This window comes from Narcine bancroftii, chromosome 11 (assembly GCF_036971445.1).
Source record: "Narcine bancroftii isolate sNarBan1 chromosome 11, sNarBan1.hap1, whole genome shotgun sequence".
Taxonomy (NCBI): Eukaryota; Metazoa; Chordata; class Chondrichthyes; order Torpediniformes; family Narcinidae; genus Narcine; species Narcine bancroftii.
This window is the reverse complement of record NC_091479.1, coordinates 32,626,561-32,640,329: the sequence shown is the minus strand read 5'-3', so window position 1 is coordinate 32,640,329 and position 13,769 is coordinate 32,626,561. Positions and strand designations below refer to the sequence as shown.

The following is a 13,769-nucleotide window of genomic DNA, read 5'->3' as shown; positions in this document are numbered from 1 at the left end:
TGTTTTACCATTTAAGAAGCCATTTGTTGTTCAGGTCATCAATGAAGCGGAGAGTTTTTTTTTTCTGGGCAACATTGTGCAGTAGATGGAGGGACAGGGTGAGATGGGGAATATGTTGGCACCAGTAACCCAAAACACACACAAAACTTTGTGCCTCAACTTGTTGGTGGGCACCGCAATGAGGATTTTGCTTTGAGCAACCATTGATATTTTTCTGCTGCCTGGATGCTCAGGAAAAAGACTGTTGGACTAGGACCCTGGACCTTTTCCAGGTGGTGCCTCCCTGGTGCCAGTGTCTGGGGTGTTGCTGCTGGTGTCCAAGACATCCTAAAATGGGACAGAGGTTGTGGCACATGGAGATACCAATGACATAGGGAGGAAGAGGGAAGAGTTCCTGAAAAGTGGGTCCAGGGCATTTGGTGAGAGCTGAAAAGAAATAGCTTGAAGGGACTCATGTTGGGATGACTGTCTGGGCCATGCGACAGTGAGAGCAGGAACAGAATGAGGTGGAGGATGAAGGCGTGTCCTGAAGGTGCGGGTGAAGAGCTCCTTGAGGGCATCCTATTTGCCTTGCTCGGGAGGCTGATGTCAGAAGTCGATGAGCCTTGCTGCCATGTCCTGATGAGCAAGAACATCATGGAGGAGTAATGGATGTCATCAGCGGTGATCTCTTGGAGGTGGAACTGGTCCTTGGCCTGTTTGAACCCCACGTGTGGCTGCGACATCCAGAACATTGACAGCTTCAACCAAACCATCTGAAGAGCCGCCTGGACCGTGATCTTCACGTCCAACTGAAGGGCTGGGTCCTGCTGAGGTCACCACTGTAGCAGACACTTCTGTTGAAGAGAGAAGTGGGAGGGGGTAGCATATTGTGGATGGGGGTGGGGGGTGGTTTCTTTATTCTTTCTTTTATAGATGCCACACATTAGATGAGCATTATTATTAATTGTGTGAATTTGTTGTGGTTTTAAGTTTATAAATATTTTTTTAAAATGATTGGCAGGACCACGAGTGGCAGATAGGATCATGGGGACTCTCTCCCCCCAACCCACCCACCCCAAATATCAATGGGATAAACCGGGTTCATTGTCAACGTCGTCGAGGATCCCTTCCACCTGCCCACAGCATTTGGCAGCTCTTCTCATCAGGAAAGAGGTCGAGGAATATCGGAGCCAGTAGCACCAGGCCCCGAAACAGATTCTTCCTGCGAGCAGTGAGAATGGAGAATGATGGATGACCGGCTCAGACAAAGACTCCAAGACTCTGCTATTGATTCAACAGAATTTATTTCTTTTTTGGGAGGGACTGCACGTGTATCATTTGTCTCTCTGTGCGTAGGTCCGGTTGTGTGTTTGCAGAGGTTTCCACCATGAACACAGTTTCCTCGGGTTCAATTTGAACGGGTACAGAGGAGCTTTCCTGGATTGGAGAATGTATCTCATGAAACAAAGTTGACTGAGTTCGGGCTTTTCTCTTTTTCACCCCAAAATTAACTTTATTCTAAAATTATTGACCAAGAGGACAACTGTTCCATGTCTTTTCTCATCCTCGTGTTGCATGCCTGTATTCCCTTCACTGCACATGTTCTCTGTTTAACATCATTCCACCCCTTTGACACCTTGTGGTTACTCCCTGCACTCTGTGGTTGAAGGGGTTCCCTTTAGTCTCCGCCCCTCAAGACCCGGAGGATTAGAGTCCTTCCCCACAGCGCCCTCGTGTTGGCTGCGCCAAGCCTCAGTGCATCTCTCAGCAACCTGGAATAGGCCGGTGGGCAGCGTTCCCTCACCCACATCTCCATGTGCTAAAAGACCAGCAGGTTAACGTCGAACAGTTATGCCCTTCGGACCTCGATGTTGCGCTGACCTATCAATTCCAAGCAAAATAAAAACTAGACCCTTCCTCCTTTATAACCCTCCATTCTTGCAATGGAGGGGGTGCAGAGACAATTCACCAGGCTGATACCTGGAATGGCAGGAATGACTTATGAGGAAAGATTGCGCAAATTGGGATTGTACTCCCTGGAGTTTAGAAGATTGAGAGGGGATCTCATAGAGACATATAAAATTCTGGCAGTACTGGACAGAATGGATGCAGATGGGATGTTTCCAAGGATGGGAAAATCCAGAACCCGGGGCCATGGTTTGAGGATAATAGGCAAACCATTTAGGATGGAGATGAGGAGGAATTTCTTTACCCAGAGAGTGGTGAATCTGTAGAATTCATTGCCACAGAGGGCAGTAGAGGCAGGTTCATTAAATATGTTTAAGAGGGAATTAGATATATTTCTTCAGTATAAGGGTATTAAAGGTTACGGAGAGAAGGTGGGGATGGGGTACTGAAATTTAAGATCAGCCATGATCTCGTTGAATGGCGGAGCAGGCTCGAAGGGTCGAATGACCTACTCCAGCTCCTATCTTCTATGTTTCCTTCATTCATGTGTCCAAGAAGCCCTTAAATGCCCTAATATTTCAGCCTTCATCACCACTCCTGGCAAGTCATTCCTGGCACCCACAACTCTGTGTAAAAACAAGTACCCCTGATATTGCCCCTAAACCTTCCTCCCTTTGCTTTGGGCTTCTAGTGTTTGCTTCTCTTATCTGGGTTTCAGGCAGACCAAAGGGCATCTTTCACTGAGATTCTGGTCTTCCAGCAGTTCTGCATGTCTGTCTCTGGATCCTCCGCTCACGGGACCACCCCGCAGTATCTCATCAAGTCCTAGTCTCTGTGTCAGCAGGAATTCCTTGCTGATCACTGCCTGATGGCCCTGTGGTCAATAGTGTTTGTCTATGCAACCATTCCCATGAAGGTGATGGGGCAAAGTTCTGCTGACTAGGACATTGTGTGGCATCAGGGCCAGACCAATCTTTCACAACACCTGAGCCAGGTAGAACCTCAGCACATAGCAGCTTTTGGTGCCCTTGCACTTTGTTTCCAAGCACAGCCATACACAATAGCCATGCTGGTTAGGGTTATTCCCCCATTGATTGACGATGTACATGGTCCTCCAGACTCTATCCATTTTGGACCCCTACATGAATAGGAAATGTGTTTTGGGAATTGACAGGGTGGAGGTGTGGGGCTGGGCCACACCTGCCTCACGTGCAGCAGTACCAAGAGCTCCTTGCACCTGATGACCGAGTTCTACCAGTTTGACAGAGTTGGGCATCTCTGTGGTTCTCCCTGTCTCCTGGAACTGGGGGTCTCCTTACAGCTCCCTATCTCCTTGAGTTGGTACTTTGTTCTCCACCATCACCACAAGACAACCAAGACCCCTGGATGGAGGGCAGAGGCGCAGAGAGATCAGTGAGAATACGCGTAGTTTCAACAGGGTGGGGTCCATCCTGATGCCTGATAACAGGAGGAAACCAATGGGGAAGGAGGATGCAGGGCATTCGATAGCAGGTGGGGCAGGGTGTAGACATTGCAGCTGACTGGAATTGTCAGGGGGATATTGAGACCTGGGAGAGGAGGGGAAGGAGGGTGCAATTGTGTTCTGACGAGAGAGTGCTGAGGGAGAGGCAACATGGGTGGAACCTCAAGGCAAGGGACCCCTGAATTTTTTGCAGGGATGGGCTCTGTAAATAGACTCCCAGATATCCAGCAAAGAGCATCTTTGTCCCCCTGCCATCAGGAAGGAGATATGGAGGAATAAAAGTAGAGAAGCCAGGGAGGGAAATAGCTTCTTCCCACAGGCCGTGAGATTGACAAGGCAACATGAGCTTGATGGGAGCTAAGAATGAAAAGGTGGAGAGGAATATGGACTGATTACAACAGCACAGCCAGCAGGAGAGTGGGGCCGAAGGGCCTGTTTCTGTGTTGTCATTCTGGACCAGCCTTTTGAGTTCAAGCTCTAAAAGACCAAACCATTTTTAAATTTAATATCAACGGTATAGAATGAATCAAGGGACAAGATGTCTGTCCAGCGGCAAGCGTCGAAGGCACTTCCTGAAACAGAGGCTCTGAAACTACAGGGAGGTTCTGGCCGGAATGAGGTCCCGCTTCCTCTGGAAGGAGGAGAGGAGGCAGGGATAATATGGGGTAAGGGGTGCCTTCCTATATTCACCTCCCATTTCCTCTACACCGTACACCTCTTCATTTCCCTGCCCATTCCCCTCCCTCATCACCTCTCCATTTCCTGTGCCCCGCTCGCCGCCCACGCTCCCCTCCCCAACTTAACCCTAACCCCTAACAAACCCTAACCTTAACGTTAACACTACCGATACCCTTAAACACTACACCACATCCCCAACCCTAACTCTTATTTCCACCCTCTCCTCTAACCCTATCCCTATGCTGTCCCCTAAACCCAACCTAATCTTACCCACCTTCCCCTAACCCCAACTCACACCTCACCTCTACCTCCTACTCCTACCCCCTTCCCCTAAACTTATCACAAGCCCACTTCCCCGAACTCTAAACCTAACCCTAAACCTCGACCTAACCCGATCCCACATCTCCTAACCCTAAACCTAACTTTACCTCTACCCGTCCCTGACCCTTATCTTAAATCTACCCACCTTCCCCAACCCTAAGCTAAACCCTACCCCTATCCTCTACACCTACCCCCTTCCCCTAACCCTACCCCATACCCGCACCCCCTACCACTACCCCATTACCTACCCCTACCCTCTCACTACCCCCCTTTCTCCTACCCCCTTCCCCTATCCCTCCTTCCCCTGTTAGGGGTAGGAAGGGAAGGGGAGGGGAAGGGGAGGAGGGGAAGGGTAGGAGGCGAAGGGGAGGGGGAAAGGAGAGGGGAAGGGGAGGTGAAGGGAGGAGGGCTAAGTTTCGGGCATAGGTGTGAGGGTAGGTGAAGGGGAAGGTGAGTGGGAGGGGATTGGAATGGAGGAGAGGTAGGGGAGAAATGGGAGGGGAAGTGGGTGAAGGGATATGGAAGAGGTGGGGAATGGAGTTGGCAGGGCCAGAGGGAGAAGGGGAGGGGTTCAGGCTACCATGATGTTGTCCATCCTCTGTTCAGCTGGGATGCAATGTTCTTCTGCACTCGTGTCTTGTCTCTGAGATTGCTCCTTCTCCTGGGAAGAGAAATATGAGTGATAGAGATACCGTCTCCGAGGCCTGATCACGATGACTTTGGAGGGCCCCAACTCTTCCCCCATCACCCCCCTCCCTACCCCTGCACACTAGGATCTTTCCCATTCCTCTGCTTTACCTGAGGAAGTGTGTTTTGGAGAAAAGCACGATCTATCTCTGCAGAGCTCAGAGCCACGTGTCTCCATCAGGCAACACCCTGGTTCACCATGACGTGGCAGCAAGATGTTGGACAAATCGTGGATGGATCAGTCGAGTCCCTTCAGCTGACCCATCTGAACCTACCCCACAACAATATTACTCTTCCCTCCCTCTCACCAGTACCTTCTGTTTTTCTTTTATTCCTGTCCCTATATTAAAATCTTTTTTGTGTCTTTTTTGGATGAGCCTCCAGTACCACCCCTGGCAATGTATTCCAGCCACCCACTACATTCTGTGTGAATAAAATATCCCCCTCACATCTTGTCTAAAGTTTCCTCATCTCACCTTATTTAGATGTCCACTGGTATTTTTGCCCCAGGAATGCACACAATATTCCAAGTGTGGTCTGACGAGAATTTTGTACATCTGCAGCGTTACCTCTCAGTTCTTGAACTCAATCCCCTGACTCCTGAAGGCCAGCACACAATACACCATCTTAAACTCCCTCTCAATTTGCACAGCAACTTTGAGCGATTTATGGCGCAGGATCTAAATATATCTCAGTCCTGCACACTGTTCATAATCCTGCCATTAACCAAGTGCTCTGCCCTCACGTTCTTGTAATCCGTATTCAATAAAGATATTGGTCTATATGAAGCTAATTTTAATGCGTCTCCAACCTACTTTGGAATAACTTTTATTCATGCCCTTGAAAATGACTCTGGAAATTAACCTGTACCAGTTGCTTGTTTAAGTACATCTGTATTTACAGGATTCAACTCCATCTGTCACTTCTCTGCAAACTGGATGACATATGACAACCTTCTACACTGTCTACAACATCTCTACCTCTGTGTCATCCCCTGACATACCCACCCTTCCACTCCCATCATCATTCATAAAAATCACAAAGAGCAGGGGTCCCAGAGCAGATCCATTTGGAGAGCCACTAGTCATTGTTCCATCTACTACTACCCTCTGTTTACTGCAGACAAGCCAATTCTGAATCCACACAGCCAAGGCTCCATGGATCCCATGCCTCCCGACATTCTGAATGAGGCCACCATGACGACCTCGTCAAGCACCTTACTAAAATCCACGTGCAGCACATACAGACCTTGACCTTCATCTATTTCCTTTGACACCTCCTCGAAATACTCAATTTGACTCGTGATGCAGGACCTGCTCCTCAGAAAACTATCCATGAGTTTCCCCAGCATGTTTGTGCATTGCCGTCAGACCCAGAATCTGCAGACTTCCTGGCCAGTCCCTCCCTTACCCCTTCCCAGAGCTTCCGCATCCATTACAACATTAAGCATTGCTGCCCAGTACTGCCCAGTACAGACCTTTGTAAACGTTCTCCACAACCAACTAACCCTTACCCGTACCACACCCATAACTATGGGTGGATTAAATATCCAATTAACTTCTTTCTGAAGTAACGCATCAGGAATTTGATGTTGATTCCAATTTTGAATAACTTTTCATAATTCTCGTTCAGCTCCTTTAAAGTTAGATCCATTATCAGAACATAATTCTTTTACTTGACCAGGTCTAGGAATAAAACGCCAAAGAACATTAATAAAAGAGTCTGTATCAAGCAATGACGCTACTTCAATATGAATTGCTCTCATAGTCAAACAAGTGAAAATAACTCCATATCATTTTTCAACACTTCGTCCGCACTTTACTTGCAAAGGACCAAAATAATCAACTTCCACGGATGTAAATGGGAATTCATCAGGTGAAACTCTGTCATGTGGTAAATCTGCCATTTGTTGTTGTCCAGGTTTTCATTCTCTCTGTTAGTCACAAAGAGATGAAACCTCATGATTTCATTATTAATATATTTAAGCACTGATGTTATATCAGTCCAAAACACAGGATCTGCGGACTCCATCTGTAATTCTCTTCTTAACATAGCGTCCATTTTGCTCGCCATAATAGCAGCAGTTAATTCCATTCAAGGTCTGGTGACTGACTTTAATGGAGCCACTCTGGCTTTTCCCATTACAAATCCACCATCTACTCGCACTTGGGTTATTTCACATGACTCAGTAACTGACAGGATCAAAACCACCTTCACTTACATCAGAAAAATGGTGTAACTGAGCAAATGTGGCCACTCCAAAGTCTGTTGACGTCAAAACTTCCAAGTATTTGAAGACGCTCAATCTAATTTTTCCAATCTTGTGCAATGGATTCTGGATTAGTTTCATCCCATCCAAATTTTCTTCTGCACAAAACTGGTATTTGGCCGGGCTGATCATTAGGTTGAATTCGGCCAGTCGGGAGAAGAGGGTGTGCAGGTGAGACTTGTGTTGTGCCCAGTCTCTGCTAGCGACAAGAATGTCATCCAGATAAATGAACACGAAATTCAAATCCCTGCGCACCGTATCCATGAGGTGCATTATGTCTGGGCGGTGTTCTTGAGCCTGAAAGGCATGCATAAAAATTCGAACATGCCGAAGGGGGAGATGATGGACGTTTTGGGGATGTCATCTGGGTGCAATGGGATTTGATGGTACACGCACACCTGATCGACCTTGGAGAATACTCTCACACCATGCAGATTGGCCATAAAGTCCTGAATGTGAGGGATGGGGTAACGGTCAGGTACTGTCGTGTCATTAAACCGTCGATAATCTCCGCAGGGGCGCCAGCCATCGGAGGCTTTTGGGACCAGGTGAAGCGGCGAGTCCCAAGGACTGTCGGAGGGACGAATGATCCCCAGTTCCTGCAGATGCGAGAACTTCTCTTTCGCTATCTGGAGCTTATCTGGTGGGTTTAACAGTAATGTACGATAAACTGTATCAGACACTGTGACACCAGGTTCACAGTTGGGAGAATATTTAACGGTGATATACAGTAGACGTTGGCAGATACTGTGACACCAAGTTTTCAGTAGTGAGAAGGTTTAACAGTAATGCATGATAAGCTGTGGTAGATACTGTGATACCAGGTTCACAGTTGGAAGAAGTTTTTACGGTGATGTAATATTAACTGTGGCAGATAAAGTGACACCAGGTTCACATTGGTGCAAAGTTTATGGTGATGTACGGAAGACTGATGCAGATATGGTGACACCACATTCACAACGAGGAGAAAGAATATCAGTGATGTGCAATAAACTGTGGAATATACTGTGACTCCAAGTTTACAGTGGGGAGGTTGAACTGTGATGTACGATAAATGGTGGAAAAAACAGTGATGAATGGGTCAACTTGGGGAGAATGTTTAACGGTGATGTACTGTCGACGACTTTGGCAGATACTGTGACACTGTGTTCACAGTACTGAGAAGGTTTAACAGATATGTATGGTAGAATAAGGCAGATTCTGTGACTCCAGGTTTACAGTGGTGAGAAGGTTTAAAAATGATGTACAATAAACTGGCAGATACTGATACTTGCTTCACAGTGGGGAGGAGGTTAATGGTGATGTACAGGAGACTATGTAGATACGTTTATACTGGGCTCAGAGTGGGAAAAAAAGCTTTATGGGAAACTGAGGCAGTTACTGTGACACCAGGTTCATAGTGGGGAAAATGTTTGACAGAGCTGTACGATAACCTTTGGCGAATAAAGGGACACCAGCTTCATATTGGGGAGAATTTTTAATGATGATGTACACTAAACTGTGGCAGATACAGTAACACCAGGCTCACATTGACGAGAAGGTTTACTGGTGATGTACGTTAGACTGCCAGGCTCTATAACACCAAGTTCACAGTAGTGAGAACGTATAATAGTGATGTACGATAAACTGTGGCAGATACAGTAAAACCGGTTTCACAATGGGGAGAATGTTTAATGGTGATGTGTGGTAAACTTAGGCTGATACTTTAACACCAATTTAACAGGGTGAGAAGGTTTAACGTTGATTAACGGTAGACTGAGACAGAAACTGAGAGACAGCATTCACAGTAATGTGAAGGTTTAACAGTGATTTACTATAAACTGTGTCAGATACTGTGACAAGATGGCGCAGAGGGTAGACGTGTGGTTCCACCCTTCCGCAGTTAGACTATTAAATGCTCGATTTTAAAAGTTGTAAAAGTGATTAAAAATACTGTTTATAGACTTTGGAATAGTGGAGGATCGAAATGGCTGCAAATGTGAAAAAATCGAAAACTCAGTTACAGAAGAAATTACCTTACAAAAGTGTTGAAGAACTGAGGCCAAGTTCAAGTTGAAGTAACAGAGTTGTCGACTGGAGTCCCCAAGCCTCAGAGGACTCCTGCCCGGCTAAGTATTTCGTCGGCGCTAGCTTAGCGATGAGTTCAGCGGTTTTGACTCGTGCACTCGTGAACACAGGCGTGAGGGCGAGCCAGCTGAACGAGGACAGGCACGTGAGCCTGCAGCATTGCCTGGTGGTCAGGAGAGGTACAGTGTAGCATCAGATGACGCACCTGCGCAGTCGGTGGCCCTACCGGGCATGTGCAGTGCGTCAAGGGTCCACAAACCTTTGGAGAAGGTGTGGGCTGCGGGGGAGCCTGAGCGACGGTGAACTGACGAGGTCGCTCACTGTTGAGTTAGGCATGCTGTTGTTGGGTATCCAGACCTGCAGCCGCACTGGAAGAGGACCTACTGCTTTGGAACAAGAAGAGACCTCAACTTCATTAGAATTTGAAGAACTGGGGACTGCGGCAAAAGAAGGTCAGCCTCAAAGGCAGGTGATGGATCCTGGACTGGATTCTGTGTTTCCAATTCTGGAAGGGATTGCTCAACTCATGGAAGATATGGCAAATATGTCAATGCAGATGACTCATCAGATGACTCAAGGATTTTCGAAATGAAAACTAAAATGAACACTGTGTGTGAAGAAATAACTTTTATGAAGCAAGATATTAATGTAGTTAAGAGTGATGTTACGAGATGGACACGATCAGTGGATACTGTGCAAGATCATTTTAAAAAGATTGAGGAGGCTTTCTTGAATGCAAGAGTCAAGTGGAGCGTAATAGAGAAAAAATGGAAATAGTGGAAGATCCTTTTGTAGATTGGGGGATTCAGAAGAAGGAATTATTGAAGAAGTTTGACTCATTAGAAAACCAATGTCGTAGAAATAATGTTAAGATAGTAGGTCTTCCGGAAGATATGGAAGGTTCGGATCCGGTGAAGGTTTTGAAGAAATGGATCCCAGAAGTGAAGGGCAGCTAATTTGTTCCAGATGGACTGGAATTAGATCGAGTGAACAGAGCGTTTCCAGGCCAATTACCACGAGCAGTTTTGATTCGCTGTTTTAAATAACAAGACAGAGAGGTGATACTCCGATTGGTGGTGCAGAAAACATGGCAAAATCAGACTCCACTGATGGTTCAAAATAATAGGGGTTTTTTAATGCAGATCTGAGTCAAGAAATTATCAGAAGAGACCGAGAATTTAATTCAGCCTAAGAAGTATTGTGGCGAAAGGGATATAAATTTGCTTTTCGTTATGCAGCAGTATTGAAAGATTTTTATGGGAATTTTCAATCTCAGTTTTTTGAGAATGACCATGATGCTTTAATATTTGCTAATTCATTGCCAGATGTACGAGGAAATGGGTGATCGTCACCATTGTCACCAAAGGGAAGGGTCAATGGGAATGGAAATGGGAAGATTGGAAAATATGGAAAGAATGGGAAAAAAGTTGAATGGATGCAAAGTCTTCTCGATATTGACGATCCGGAACAATCATTGGGACTGGAATCACTGGGTTGAATGTTTTTGTTTCAGGACTTTGTGAAAGTCTGACTGGGGGTGGGTGACACTGAGTCCTTTAGTCTCCTGCTACTTGTGGACTTTACCACACCCAGATTTTTAGGGGGCTACTACTTTTGAGTATCTTGTTTTGGGATTGATGTTTCTCTTTTTTTTGGAATTTTTAAAATAGGTGGGATTCGAATACAGTGAGACTTAGAAGGGGAGTATTATTTTATAGTAGGATTCACATTTGTGAGAAGGTTTTACAGTGATATAATATGAACTGTGTCAGATACTGTGACACTAGGTTCACAGAGCGAGAAGGTTTAACAGTGATGTATGGTATGTTGAGGTAGATAATTTGACACCAGGGGTAAAGTGGGGATCAGGTTTAACGGTGATGTACTGTAGACTGAGGCAGATACTGTGACACCAGATTCACATGAGAATAACGTTTAATGATGATGTGCGGTATGTTGAGGTAGATAAAGTGATACCAGGTGCACAATGGGGATAATGTTTAATGGTGATGTATGGTAGACTGAGGCAGATACAGTGACACCAGGTTCACAGTGGGGAGGAGGTTTAATGGTGATATACGGGAGACTGAAGCAGAACTGTGCCACCAGGTTCACAGTTGGAGAAGGTTCAACAATGAGGTAGGGTAGACTGAGACAGTTATTGTGACACTGGGTTCACAGAAGTGAGGAAGTTGAAAAGTAATGTCCGATAAACTGTATCAGATACAGTGACACCCATTCACAGATGTGTAAAGGTTTAACGATGATGTATGGTAGACTGATAAGAGATACTGAGACAATGGGTTCACAACATTAACACAGTTTAACAGTCATGTACAATTAACTGTGTGAGATACTGCGACACCAGGTTCAGAGTGGGGAGATGTTTTAACGGTAAAGTACAGTTGATGTTGGCATATACTGTGACGCTGAGTTCAGGGCAGTAAGAAGGCTTAATGGTGATGTGCGTTAAACTGAGGCAGATACTTTAACACCAGGTTCACAGGAGGAAAAGGTTTAATGTTTATGAACGGTAGACTGAGGCAGAAAATGTGAGATGGATTCCACAGTAGTAAGAAGGTTTAACAGTGATTTACTTTAAACTGTGTCAGATACTGTGACATCATGTTCACATTGGGGAGAATGTTTAACAGTGATGTACGGTAAATTGAGATGGATATCGTGACACCGGGTGAACAGTGGGGAAGAGGTTTATCAGTGATGTACGATAGACTGAGATCAATCCCGTGACACCAAGTTCACAGTAGTGAGAAGGTTTAACGGTGATGTACGGTAGACTGAGGCAGATACTGTGACACCAGGTTCACTTTGGGGAGAAGGTTTAACGGTGATATACTGTAAATTGAGATATATACCGTGACACCAGGTTCACAGTGGGGAGAAGGTTTAACGGTGATGGACGGTAGACTAAGGCAGATTCTATTACACCAGGTTCACGGGGGGGGAGAAGGTTTAACGGTGATATACTGTAAATTGGGATATACACCGTGACACCAGGTTCACAGTGGGGAGAAGGTTTAATGGTTATGGACTGTACACTGAGGCAGATTCTATTACACCAGGGTCACAGAGGGGAGAAAGTTTAACATTGATGTACGATTAACAGTGTCAGATACTTTGACATCAGGTTCATATTGGGGTGGCAGGCAAAGTGACACCAGATTCACAGTGGAGAGAGGTTTAATGCTGATGTATGGACGACTGAGATCATTACTGTGACATTGGCTTCACAGCAGTGAGAAGGTTTAACAGTAATGTACAATACACTGTGTCAGGTACTGTGACACCAGGTTCACAGTGGGGAGAATGTTTAATGAGATGTATGATAAACTGTGGCAGATTCTGTGACAAGTTCACAGTGCGGAGAATGTTTAATGGTGATGTACAGTAGACTGGGACAGATATACTGATGCTGGATTCACTGTAGTCAGAAGGTTTAACAGTGATGTACAATAAACTCTGACCTATACTGTGACATCAGGTTCATATTGGGGAGAAGGTTCAACAGTGATGTACGGTAGAGGGAGGCAGATACTGTGACACCAGGCTCATTGTATTGTTCATTTATCTAATTTATATGCTCCATTTTTTTGTGGCAACTTCCAAACATTCCATAAACTTCTATTCTAATCAGATTTTGTTCATTTAAATAGGTCACCACTAAAATCCCAAATTGTTTGGTCTCTTAAGTACGCTGCACAAAATTAAATTCTTTACCTGGGTTTGGTTCAACGGCATTTCAGTCTGCTTCATTATTTTTTCAGCCCCTCGTTTTGTGCTTTCTGCTTTGCCCAGCCGATTCGCCAAATGGGCATCCAACTCTGTCTTCTCAGCTTGACGCAACGTCTCCTCTGTAAACTTAAGCAAACCAAGAAGACTGAAGTTAAAATTTTCACATTGGCATTTTCAAACACAAAAATGATGCTGTGAGTTGCAATTTCACATCAAAATCCCACTTACTAAACTTGCAAACAACTGAATCGCATCCAACAGCTGGAAAATTGCAAGAGAGCTGCTTGGTTAAAGCAAAAATTCCACCCAGTCACCCCATTAAAGGCCTCCAAGTTAAAAACAGATAGCAACCTGAAAGTTAAGTACAAAGATCTGTATCAGGAATATTAACGGGCTTTTTTAAAAAAATAATTTCCACTATTGAAAGAAAACTCCTCAGGGAACACCAAGCTCTTGTTGAACAATTCCTGTTGTATTCCTCAAAATGGTTTGAATCTTGATTTCAAGCAGAGTCACTTGGTGAAATTGTTGGTCCAGAACAAACCCTGCCCACACACTCCCTTAAATACCTGCAAAGTCGTGGCTCAGCTCTGCTCCATGCTAAAGCTATAAAGCTTTTCG

General features: G+C 45.4%; 1 long non-coding RNA gene across 1 annotated transcript; it reads right to left on the bottom strand.

Moving 5' to 3' along the window:
* Window positions 1–4,612: 4,612 nt before the first annotated feature.
* LOC138746375 (uncharacterized) lies at window positions 4,613–13,457 on the bottom strand. Its single transcript, XR_011346916.1, has 3 exons — window positions 13,377–13,457; window positions 13,134–13,274; window positions 4,613–5,033 (listed from the first exon to the last, which is right to left on the bottom strand). It is a non-coding gene; the product is annotated as an uncharacterized lncRNA (long non-coding RNA).
* Between the last annotated feature and the right edge of the window lie 312 nt (window positions 13,458–13,769).